Genomic DNA, 13,487 nt, shown 5'->3' with positions numbered 1-13,487 from the left:
AAGTCTTTCATATCAGCAAATGGAACAAATTTTGATCTTATAGTTCAACCTTTCCAGCTTTTTTGTTTTTCTCTTCTTTGCTGATATATGTACTACAGGTCCTGACATTAAGGCTACAAATATGGAAGGAAATATTTAAGTATCTTAAAATATTAGTATCATAAAAATATAAATTATCCCATAATTAATATGTGACTGCAACACTCTTTCAATTATAAGCCCAATGGACTTTTAAATTAGAAGTAATTGTAGTAACCATTGTTCCTTTGTGAGCCCTCCCCACATTCAGCTTGCAGACACAGGCAGCTGCCATAATGATTCCTTAGACTCTACCCCACCCAACTTGCAGGCCCACCAAAGCCACTCCAGTAGCCTATTTTGCAAATAGCCTATTTTGTCTTGTGCTGTGGACTTTTCTAAAATCTCTCAAAGGTTCACAAACTCTGAACAAGCAACATCTAGCCTCAGAATGCCCTGTACTTCTTGATAAGCAGCCCCAAGTCTAGCATTAGCAGCAGCTATCCACGAGTTGTTGCTTAGACTCTCCGAGGCACCTCCAAACCCAACATAAGGGGCAACTCTCTGAAGATCACTTTTTAGCTCTTACCAAGTAGCCCCAGGCAGGGCACAGTCAGGGGCTGAACTTGACCTACACCAGAGCCCCTCCAAGGAGGCACCAGAACCAACACACCAGTGGCCAGCTTCAGATCACATCACAGCATCACCCAACCACCTCACAAATGATACACCCAGAGGGCAGACTGGACAGGCACCAGAGCCATGCTAACGCAAAACCTGCTCAGTAGGGTCAGCCCCTGCATAATACCTCTTCAAATGTACTCACCAGTCAATCCTCACAAATAATTAGCCTGAGGGTCAATCCCTCTCACGGACATACAAACAGCAGCTAAAGCTCATCTACAACAGGAATGCACACTCAAGCCATACAAAGAACGCACCTGGAGCACCTGGCTCAGGTAACCAGAGAGAATGCCCCACTGGGCCCCACAGGACACCTGCTACATAAGGCCACTCTACCAAGACTGGGAGATATCGCAGCTGTACCTAATGCATAGGAACAAACACAGGAAGTCAGCCAAAATGAATAGACAAAGAAACTTGTCCAAAAAGAAAGAACAGAACAAAGTTCCAGAAACAGACCTCAAAAAAATGAAGACAAGCAATCTACCAGGTGGAGAGTTCCAAACACTGGTTATAAGAATGCTTAATAGTTTACGGCCATGCCACCCTGAACACGCCTGATCTCGTCTGATCTTGGAAGCTAAGTAGGGTCGGGCCTGATTAGTACTTGGATGGGAGACCACCTAGAAATACCGGGTGCTGTAGGCAAAAAAAAGAAAAAAAGAAAAAAAGAGAATGCTTAATGATCTAAAGGAGAACTTCAAAAAAGAAATAGGAAACATAAAAATGGAGATTGAAAACATTAAGAAAAGTCAGAAATGAAGACTACAATAACTGAAATAAAGAATACATTAGAAGGAATCAATAATAGATTAGATAAAGCAGAGAAGTGAATCAGGGATTTGGAATATAAGGTAGCAGAAAACACCCAATCAGAACGATAAGCAGAACAAAGAATCAATCCCCTCCAAAATAAGAAAAGTTCAAGAGGCCTTTGGGACATCTAGTGTATCAACATTCACATCATAGGGGTACCAGAAGGTGAAGAGAGAGAGCAAGAAAATGAAAACCTACTTCAAGAAATAAAGATGGAAAATGTTCTTAACCTGGTGAAGGAAACAGACATACAACCCCAGGAAGTTCATAGAGTCCCAAACAAGATGAGCCTAAAGAGGCCCACATCAAGACATAGCATAATTAAAATGCCAAAGGTTAAAGACAAAGAGAGAATCTTAAAAGCAGCAAGAGAAAAGCATTAGTTAAACTAGGGAACTCCCATAAGACTGAGCTGATTTCTCAACAGAAACTTTGCAGGTCACAAGAAATTGGAATGAAATATTCAAAGTGATGAAAAGCAAGTACCTACAATCAAGATTATTCTACCTAGAAAAAATATCATTTAGAATCAAAGGGCAGATAAAGAGCTTCCCAGACAAGAAATGCTAAAGGAGTTCATCAACATCAAAATAGTATTACAAGAAATGTTAGAGACTTCTGTAAGAAGAAAGAAAAATAGATTTAAAAATGAATAATAAAATGTCAATAACTACATATCTTTCAACAATTACTTTAAATGTAAATGGATTAAATGCTCCAATCAGAAGATAGGATGGCTGAATAGATAAGAAAACAAGATCCTTACATTTGCTGCCAACAAGAGACTCACTTTAGATTGAAAGACACACAAAGACTGAAAGTAAAGGGATTGAAAAGATATTTCGTGAAAATGGAAACAAAGAAAAACCTGAGGAAGCAATATTTATAGGAGACAAAATAGACTATAACAAGAGACAAAGAGGACCCAGTAATTCCACTAATTTGAAAAGACATATCCGTTCATATGTTCATTGCATCATTATTAACAATAACCAAGATATAGAGTCTATCTGCATGTCCATCAATGGATGAATGGATAAAGAAGAGGTGGTACATATATACAGTGGAATATTACTCAATCATAAAAAATAATGAAAATTTGCTATGTGTAGCAACATGAATGGACCTAGAGGGTATTGCGCTGAGTGGAGTAAGTCAGAAAATGACAAATCTCATATGACTTCACTTCTATGTGAAATCTAGAGAACATGATAAATAAAGAAACAAAACAGAAATAAGCTCAGATACAGAGAGCATTTTGATGGTTACCAGATTGGAGCGGGGTTGGGAGAATGGGTGAAGTGGGGGTGGGATTAAAAGGTACAGATTGGTGGGGATGTAGAGTGTAGCATGGGAAATATAGTTCACAGTATTGTAATAACTATGTATGGTGTCAAATGGGTACTGGATTTATGGGGGTGATCACTTCATAAGTTATATAAGTGTGTAATCACTGTGCTGTACACCTTAAACTATTATAATATTGTTTATTACGACACATCTGTCACAATGGCTAACATTTGTGGTTTAAATTTGTATGTTCATGATGAGAAATGATGTCGACAATCTTTTCGTGTGTTTATTGGCCATGCGTATATTTTTTAATTGGATTTTTTTACTTTTTTTACTATTGAGTGTGTTTTTATTGTAGCGATACATTATGTTGAGTTTTGAGTGTTCCTTACACATTCTAGATACTAGTTCTTTGTCATGTATGAGGTTTACAAATATGTTCTTCGCAGTCTGTACTTTGTCTTTTCAGAGTCTTTTTTTCCTTTTCTGTATATATTATTTCCATTACGATTATGTCATAAAAATATTTTTTGAAGTTTCTTTATATGTATTTATTTATTTATTTTTCAATTATGGTCAGTATACAACACTATATTATTTTCAGGTGTACAACATAGTGCTTAGATATTTAAAATAATTATGAAGTGATCACTCTGATAAATCTAGTATGCAACTGGCACCATACATAATTATTACAATATCATTGACTATATTCCTTATATTATACTTTACATCCCCCTGACTATTTATAACTACAAATCTGTACTTTGAAATCCCTTCTCCTCTTTCACCAACTCGTCCAATCCTGCTCCCATCTGACAAACCTCAAAATGTTCTCTGTATCCATGAGTTTGTTTTTGTTCTGTTTGTTTATTTTGTTCCATGGATTCCACATGTAAATGAAATCATATGGCATTTGTCTTTCCCTGTCTGACTTACTCCACTCAGCACAATGCATTTGAGGTCACTCCATGTTGCTGCAGGTGGCAAAATTTCATTCTTTTTTATTTATTATTTACAGCTGAGTAATATTCCATTGTATATATGTACCACCTCTTTTTTATCTGTTAATCTATTGGTGGAATCCCAGGTCACCTTCATATCTTGGCAATTGTAATTAATGTTGTAATGAACATATAAATGCACATGTTCCATCAAAGTAGTATTTTGGGTTTCTTCAGATAAATATCCAGAAGTGGGATTACTTCGGATAAATATCTAGAAGTGAGTCTCTTGGTATAGCTTTTGTTTTACAGTCTATTTGTCTGGTAGAAGTATTGCTATCCCAGATTTTTTTTAATTTCCATTTTTTTATTAATTTCATATTATTTTAATAATTTCATATTTAATTAAAATTTAAATTTAATAATTTGTCTTGCGTGTTTCCTTAGGTGCTTATGAACATTTTATATTCCTACACAAAATCTGCAAGGTAGGTGTGATCTTCACGTTTTCCAGGTGAGATAACTGATAGCACCAAGAGGATTCTGCAACTCGCCCACTGTCACATAGCTATTGGGTTAAAGAGCCAGAGTTTGGATGTAGACTTTGATTTCAGAGTTTGTTTCTTTCTGCTTCACTGTGCTTCTCCTAACCCTCAACAAATAGGCCTTGTTTGTTCACCACAGTTCAGTTTGGGCTTCAGGATTAGTTTTCCAATTCTCCTTCCCAGATTAAAGCTCGGCTTTAAACCTTAGCCCTCTTAGGACTTTGAAAGCCTTCAGAGTTCTTCCTAAGCCTCTCATTGCTGGCTGCTTGGATCCAGTTTTGTTTATTTTTATTTTTTTAATTTTTATTATGGTGACATTGGTTAACAAAATCCAGTAAGTTTCAGGTGTACAATTTAACAGTACGGCGTGTATATATTGCATTGTGTGAAAGAAATCTAACTAGGGACAGTGAACACTCATTTCTATTTTTATGAAATGTCTTTCCATCCTTTTACTTTCATCTGTGTGTGTCTTTTAATTTAAAGTGAGTCCCTTACAAGCAGCCTATGTAAGGGTCTTGTTTTCTTATCCATTCAGTCACCCTATCTTTTGACTGGAACATTTAATCCTTTCTCATTTGAAGTAATTGTTGATAGATATGTAGTTATTGACATTTATTATTCATATTTTTGATATACATAGCTTTCTTTTTCTTAAAGAAGTCCCTCTAACATTTCCCATAATACTGGCTTGGTCTTGATGAACTCCTTTAGCTTTTCCTATCTGGGAAGTTCTTTATCTGTTCTTTAATTCTAAAGGATACATTTTCTGGGTAGAATAATCTTGATTGTAGGTTTTTGCTTTTCATCTCTTTGACTATTTCATGCCAATCTCTTGCGGCCTGCAAAGTTTCTGTTGAGAAATCAGCTGAGAGCTCCCTTATAGGTAACTAATTACTTTTCTCTTGCTGCTTTTAAGATTCTCTCTTTGTCTTTACCTTTTGGCATTTTAATTATGATGTGTCTTAGTGTGGGCCTCTTTGGGTTCATCTTGTTTGGGACTCTCTGAGCTTCCTGGAATTGTATGTCTATTACCTTCACCAGCTTAGGGAAGTTTTTAGTCATTATTTTTTGAAATAGGTTTTCAATTCCTTACTCTCTCTCTTCTCCTTCTGGTACCCCTAAGATGCAAAGGTTGTTATGCTTGATATTCTCTCAGAGGCCCCTTAAACTCTTCTCATTCTTTTGGAATCTTTTTTCTTGTTGCTATTCTGATTGGGTATTTTCTGCTTCCTTATCATCTAAATCACTGATCAATCTTCTGCTTCATCTCATCTGTTGATTCCCTCTAATGTATTCTTTATTTCAGTTATTGCAGTCTTTATTTCTGATTAGTTGTTTTTTTTATGTTTTCAATTTCCATTTTTATGTTTTCTATCTCTTTGTTGTAGTTCTCACTAAGTTCATCTACTCTTCTCCTAAGTTCATTGAACATTCTTATAACCAGTGTTGTGAATTCCACATTTAGTATGTTGCTTGTCTCCATTTTGCTTAAATCTTTTTCTGGAGCTTTGTTCTTGTTTCATTTGGGATATGTTTCTTGTCTCCCCATTTTGGCTGCCTCCTTGTTTCTGTTTCTATGTATTAGGTAGGGCTCCTAAATTTCCCAATCTTAGTAGAATGGCTTTATGAAGTAAGTGTCCTTTTGGCCCCAGTGGCGCAATCTGCCCTGGTTACTTGAGTTGGGAGCCCAAGGTGCGTCCCTTGTACTGGTCGTATGTGCTTTTCTGTTGTCATTGAGCTTTGGTTGCTCTTTGCTCATCAGTGGGAGGGATTGACCTGCTGGCTGATTGGTCGCAAGGACTAGCCAGTGAAGGACAGAACCTATGGAGTAGGATTCACTTTAGCAAGGTTCTGGTGCCTGTCCAATATGCTCTTTGAGTATATCCTTTTCAGATGCAACTCTGGGTGGTGCTCAGACTCCAGTCAAAGCCCAGCCACTGGGCATGTCATCCCAAGGGCCTCCTGGGTGGGTCCCAGATAAAGACTAAGCTCCATAGCAGCCTGTATCCTACTCAGAGCCACCTGGCAAGAGTCACTAAGCAATCCATAGATGGCTGACTCCAGAGAGGCTAAGTTGTGAACTGAAACCGACTTCCAATAGTGCCGGCCTTGGGGCTACTCCGCAGGAGGTCAGGTCATGCCGGAACCAGATGCTGCTTGTTTGAGTTTTATGTAAACCTTTGAGAGATTTCAGGAAAGTCCTACCTTATGAGCCAAGAATCAGCCACAGGCTGGCTTGTATGGGGGGGGAGGAAAAACCCTGGATGTGGCTTGGATGGGCTCACAATTTGGGTGGGTCAAGGTCTCAGGGAATCATCTTCGCAAGGCAACCAGTGTTAGCCAGGTTGATGGAGACTCATATATGGTGGCTGCCTGCATTCAGCCACTGGAGAGAGAAGGGCTCAACAAAGGAACAATGGCTTCTGCCAGCATTTCTGTCTGGAAGAAAGCCATTCCTTCATTCCTCGCCCTGAAGTCAGATCATTCAGTTCCTTCTTGTATGTCCTTAGCACTCCTTGAGCAGCTTCCCCAGCACTGGATCTCAGAGAGAGTCCATCACTGAGTAAGTCCACACATGGGCCCTTTAAGAGGAACGTTTGTGACTCCTGCAGCCTTCTGTCTCATTCAGTGACGATCTCTATTGGTTTTCACAGCCAGAGGTGTGGGAACTTCTCTTCCTGGCACTGGAACCCTGGACTAGGGAGCCTGTTGTGGAGAGCTCTCTGCAGCTAAGATAACCCTCCCAATTCTCAACCGCTCCACATGGTTGTGGGGCCAACCTGTTTCAGATCTTTCCCCTCCTAGCAGTCTCTAGGTGGCCTCTTCTGTATGTTTTCAGTTGTAGAACTTCCATTTAGCCAGACCTCAGGTGCCTCTTAGTGATGGCTGTTCTGTAATTTAGTTGTAATTTTGATGTTGTCAAGAGAGGAAGAGAACACAGTCATCTTGACCGGAAGTTCTCTGTCTTGGCAAGGTCTTAAGAGGGTGATACACAGAACAAATTTTTTTTAAATTTAAAATTTAGTTTTTAATTTTGATGAAGTCCATTTATCAATTTTTTTAAGGATGGTGCTTTTAGTGTCAAGTCCATTAACCTTGCCTATTTTGCAAAAACTTTCTCTTATGTTTCTTCCAAATGTTTTATAGTTTTACATTTTAACTTTAAAATTATAATCATTTTGAGCCACGTTTTGCATAAAGTGGGAAATTTGAGTTTCATGTTTCTGCCAATGGATATCCAATGGTTCCAGTACCATTTGCTGAAAAGACTCCTCTTCCTCTATTGACTTGTATTTACAGCTTTACAAAATCTGTGAAGAATATTAGTATGGGTCTATTTCTAGGTTTTTTAACTCTATTTGTTGATCTACACAACTATTCCTCTATCTATACTACATTATCTTTATTGCTGTACCTATATAATAGGTCTTAATAACACATAGAATGATTATACCAATTTCACTCACCTTTTTCAAGATTATTTTAGCTACTTTAGAAACTGTGTTGTTTCACATAAGTTTAGAATAAGCTTTCTCTCATGCCTGCAAAAAAAAAAAAAAAAAAAAAACATGCCCCGATGGTGACAGAAATTTATTAGACCTCTAGATAAATTTGTGGAGAAGTGACATTTTTACTATATTGAGATTTCCAATCTATAAACATGGTATGTCTCTCCATTTTTTAGGTCTTCTTTGATTTCTTTCATGAGCATTTTATAAATTTCAGCCTACAAATCCTATACATGTTTTGTTAAGTTTATATCTAAATATTTCTTTATATTAACTTCCAATTTGTGCACCTTTATTTATTTTTCTTTTCTTAATTTACTGGTAAGAATCTTCAGAAAAATTTTGAATAGAACATTGTGAGAGTGGACATTCATGTCTTGTTCCTGATCTTAGAAGGGTGACATCAATCTTCTACTGTTAATATAATGTATGCTGTAAAGAACCATGGTATGGCTCTTGCCAGAAATGCAAAATGTCATGTATCCACGATTAAAATATCATACAGAATAGTTTCACCATCCTAATAAGTACCCTTTACTTAACCTATTCATTCTCCTGCCCCAAGCCCTTAGCAATCTTTTATTGTTTTACTGTCGCTATAGATTTGTCTTTTCAAAAATATCATATAAATGGAATCATACTGTATCTAACCTTTTCAGACTGGCTTGTTTACTTTGTAATAGGCACTTAAGATTCATTTAAGATGACTTTGTCTGAATTGATATCTCATTTCTTTTTGTTGATGAATACTATTCCACTGCATGAATGTACAACAGTTTGTTTAACTATTCACCTATTGAAGGACATCTTGGTTGCATCCATTTTTTGGTGACTGTGAATTAGGCTGCTATAAATATTCACATTCATGTTTTTATATTGACATTCATTGTCAACTCAGTTGGGCGAATACTTAGGATTGTTATTTTAATTTAAAATTCCCTAATGATAATGATATTGAGTCATTCCTCTATATGCTTATTTGTTATTTGTTTATAGTCTTTATTGTGGTGTCAGTTTAAATCTTTTACCCATTTTTAATTAGGTTGTTTGTTATCTTTGTGTTGAGTTTAAGATTTTTGTGTAAATTTTAGATGAACATAATTGATCAGCTGTGTTTCATCATTATTTTCTTTTAGTTAGCAGAATATTTTCTTCTCTTAATATTCTTTCACAGAGAAGTAATTTTTATGTTTAATAAAGTCCAACTTATTGTTATTTATTTCAAAGCTTGTACTTTTTGTCTTGTATCTAAAAATTCAACACCAAACACAAAGCAATATTTTTTTCTAGAAATTTTATAATCATGCATTTCACATTAGGTTCTATGATTTGGCTTAATTTTTGTGAATAGTGTAAGATTTTCACCTCAGTCCATCTTCTTGCATATGGATGTCTAACTTTTTAGTTACCATTTGTTGAAAAGACTACACATTCTCCATTGAAAATTTGTTGAAAATCAGTTGATTATATTTTTGTGGTCTATTTCTGGGCTCTATTTTGTTTTGTAGATCTATGTGTCTTTTCATTTACTAATACCAAGTTATCTTTATTATGGCAGCTTTATAGTAAGTCTTAAAATTGGGTAATGTGACCTTCTAACTTTGTTCTTTTTTCTTCAGTGTTGTGTTGGCTATTCTAATTGTTTGGCTTTTTATGTAAACTCCAGAATCAGTTTGTCAATATCTAGAAAACGGCTTGCCGAGATTTTGATTGAAATTTTGTTGCGTTTATAGACAGATTTAGAAGAAATAACATATTAACAATATTGAGTCTTCCAGTCAATACTTCATTGACTTATTTAGACCTTCTCTCCTTTCTTTTATCACTATTTTGTAATTTCCTGCATACCGATCTTGTAGATTTATTTTATTATTATTATTATTATTATTATTATTATTATTATTATTTTATTTTATTTTATTTTATTTTATTTTATTTTTGGTGCTATTTCAAAGATTTTTTTTAGTTTAAATTTTAAAATTTTCATTGCTGGTATATAAGAAAACAATTGACTTATTTAGATGGACCTTATATCCTAGGACCATGTTATGGTGGCTTATGCCAAGGATTTTGTTTGTCTGAGAAAGTTTTCATTTCTGCTTTACTTTTAAAAGAGAATTTTGCTGGAAGTAGAATTCTAGGATGGTGTGATTTTTCCTTTCAACACTTTAAATATTTTATTTTACTTTCTCTTGTTTCCATAGTATCTGACAAGAAGTTCACTGTAATTTTTATGCCTTTTTTATATAGGTAAAGTTTTTTTCTTCAGGCTTCTAAGGTTTTTCATTTTATCTTTTCCCTCTGCTATTTGACTATAGTATGCATAAAGGTGTGTGTGTGTGTGCGCTCATGTGTGTGTGTCTATAACATAAATACATACACAAACACATATGTTAAGATGAGTTACAAAGCAAGAACTGTTTGAATGAGAGGAAAGAGAAACCAAACAATATAAAGAAGAAAATGATTGTGCACAGTACATGTGAGTACGATGTCAGATAATGAACTTATGAAAAATTATACATGTAAATACATTTAAAAATGAATTTATAAAAAACAAAACATGGCATAGATTGTTTGTAAGAAATGAGGTTTTGGAGATTGCTAATTATATAAAAAGGCCACTTATTTAAGATATTTTCTTCATTTCAATCAGAAGTAAAATAAAGTGATCTTTCTCATGACCTTTAATCATAATCCTGTGTGGATCTGTACAAACAATTACTCTCTGGAATTACATAAACTAATGTTTTTTCAGATTAAGACAAACTTGAGCCTTCTTTTGCTTAAGAAACATCAGATAATCCACCTGAATTGTGAATATAAATTTTTTAATCTTACAGAGAAAAGCTTCATGCATTTTGAAATTTTCTGATGACAATGCACTTCAGTGCTATTGTTCTTTTTTCTCTATAAAGTAACATTACCAGGAAATATCTAGGCTACCATATAAACTTCCCTGAAAAAGCTTAAATATTTGAATTTATAAAATTAACTGCCACTCAAAATAGATAATTAATAATCTCTCTATTTGACCTCAAAGGCAATGGAAGTAAAAGCAAAAATAAATTAATGGGACTATATCAAACTAAAAAGCTTCTGCACAGCAAGAGAAACCGTCAACAAGACAAAGAGGCAACCATCCAAATGGGAGAATATATTTGCAAACTATGCCTCCGATAAGGACCTAATATCCAAAATATATAAAGAACTCATACAACTCAACAACAACAACAAAAACAAAAACAACAAAAAACGATCCAATTAAAAAAGTACCTGAACAGATACTGCTCCCAGAAAGACATGCAAATGGCCAACAGACATTTGAAAAGATGCTCAACTTCACTAGCTACTAGGGAAATGCAAATCAGAACCACAATGAGATATCATTTCACACCTGTAAGAATGTCTATCATCAACAGGACAAGTAAAAACAAGTGTTGGAGAGGTCATGGGGAAAAAGAACCCTCATACACTGCCAGTGGGAATGTAAATTTGTACATCTGCAATGGAAAACAGTATGGTGTTTCCTCAAAAAACTAAGAATCGAATTATCATATGACCCAGCAATCCTTCCTCTGGGTATTTACCCAAAGAACCTTAAAACATTTATCCACAAAGGTATATGCACCCTGATGTTCATAGCAGCATTATTTACAGTGGCCAGGACATCTCCTACCATAGATGATTGGATAAAGAAGCTGTGGTGTGTAGATACAATGGAATATTACTCAGCCATAAGAAAAGATGAAGTACTGTCATTTGCAACAACATGGATGGATCTTGAGATAATCGTGCTAAGCAAAATAAGTCAGACAGAAAAAGTTGAGAACCATATGATGTCACTCATATGTAGGATATAAAATTAAAAGCAACAAATATGACGAACAAACAGAAATGTATGGACATGGACAGCAGTTTAGTGGTTACCGGAGAGAAAGGCACAGTAGAGAGGTAGATAGGGGTAAAAGGGGTCAAATATTTGGTAACAGAAGGAAATTTAACTTTGGATGGTGAACACATAATACAATATATGTGTGTGTGTGTGTGTGTGTGTGTGTATGACATATTGTTGAACTGTACACTTGAAACTTATTTGATTTTATTGATCAATGTCCCCCCAATAATTTTAATAAAAATAATAATCTCACTATAATTAATTCTTCTAAATTGATATAGTAGTCACTAAGTATATAATCATTCTTAGCCATTCATTTATTTTTTAAAGATATATGTGCTAAAATCTACTATGTGCCAGATTTTGTTCTAGGTGCTCAGGACACAGTGAAAAACTCCCAACTTTTTTGGACTATATGTTGTCATGAAGAGTGATGCAATTAATATGCAAGCCAGACAGTTTGTAAATATTGTGAAGAAAACCAAGGTAAGTAAATAGAGGGTGACAGAGTGAGGGTGGGGCCAGTTTCAGGTAGGGTGACATTGAGCAGAAACTGAATAAAGGGAGAGAAGAACTACCTGTAGTGTTGGTGAAGAGCATTTCGGGCAGAGAGAATAGCAAGGATAAAAGCACTGAAGTAGGAACAAGCTTGACATGTTCAAGGAGCTGCAAAAAGTCTTGTATGATTAGAGGGTGTGAAAGGGGAAGATTCAGGGGGTAAGCAAGAACCAGAACAAGTAAGATATGGAAGGAGTGTGCATTGTACTCCAATTGCAATAGGAAGCCACCGGAGACTCTTGAAAGGGGAAATGAACTAGAGATTTGTATTATAAAATGATTTTGTATTACAAAAAATAAATTTAGAATTGTATTTTTAATTCCACCTTTGGAATTCCCTTCAAATCTTGCATCACATTCATAATAATATATTTAATAGAACAAAATATTTACACCTTGAGGACGAATGTATTTTTTTTTAAATATATTTAATGGTTAAGGCTACTGAATAGAATCTCAGGCAAGCAGAAGCTGGGTTAAAGACCCAGTCTTCTTTGATTGAAAAGTACATGCTGGGTTGGGGTACTTTCTTCCTGACTCTCTGATTTGAGTAGGGTATACTCCATAATTCCCTGGGCTTGGGGCTTTTTCATGGTTCTTTGTCTTAAGGTTTCACTTACTAATTTATGGGCTGGAAAATTTTTCCTGGCTCTTTGGGAGACCTCACTGTTGTCTCTATTTTATCCTGCTACATCCATGAAAAGTTCTCAGTTGACTAAAACTCCTTTCTTGAACTCCTGCTGCCCATATAAGTCACAAACTCTGTCTATCTCTTTCTTATTGACATGGTTATTCTAAGGGTATTATACGGAACTTTAGTGGCCTTTTGGGGAAACTTAAGATCTCTCCAAAAGTCTCTGTTTTCTCATCACTTGTGCCTTTCTTTCACACGTTTACAATTTCAATCTTCCCTTCAACTAAAAATATCAAAGACAATATATATTAAAATTTGAGAATTGAAAGCTATATAGTCTCTGTGTCCGTTCATATGATTATGCATGTCTATATATGTATTGCCAACATAAGAAACATCCAGAGCTGTAGATAATTTTTATAAGAGTTTATTTGAGACAAACTAATGACATATGCTGGGGAACAAGGTCTCAAATGCTCCCAAGAATAACAGTTTAGCAGTGTCTTTTATGTATTTAAATTAAGGAAGATTACGTGAAGGTGGGAGGAAACAATGGGAAGATTAGATTACAGGGTAGTTGAAAAA

General features: G+C 35.4%; 1 pseudogene; it reads left to right on the top strand.

The window, feature by feature from the left end:
* The first annotated feature begins 1,231 nt into the window (after window positions 1-1,231).
* LOC120613287 (uncharacterized) lies at window positions 1,232-1,350 on the top strand (annotated as a pseudogene).
* Window positions 1,351-13,487: the final 12,137 nt, after the last annotated feature.

The sequence above is a fragment of the Pteropus medius genome, unplaced genomic scaffold, assembly GCF_902729225.1.
Source record: "Pteropus medius unplaced genomic scaffold, Ma_sr-lr_union100, whole genome shotgun sequence".
In the NCBI taxonomy this organism is placed as follows: Eukaryota; Metazoa; Chordata; class Mammalia; order Chiroptera; family Pteropodidae; genus Pteropus; species Pteropus medius.
The sequence above is the reverse complement of the archived record's forward strand: the minus strand, read 5'-3'. Positions and strand labels throughout refer to the sequence as shown.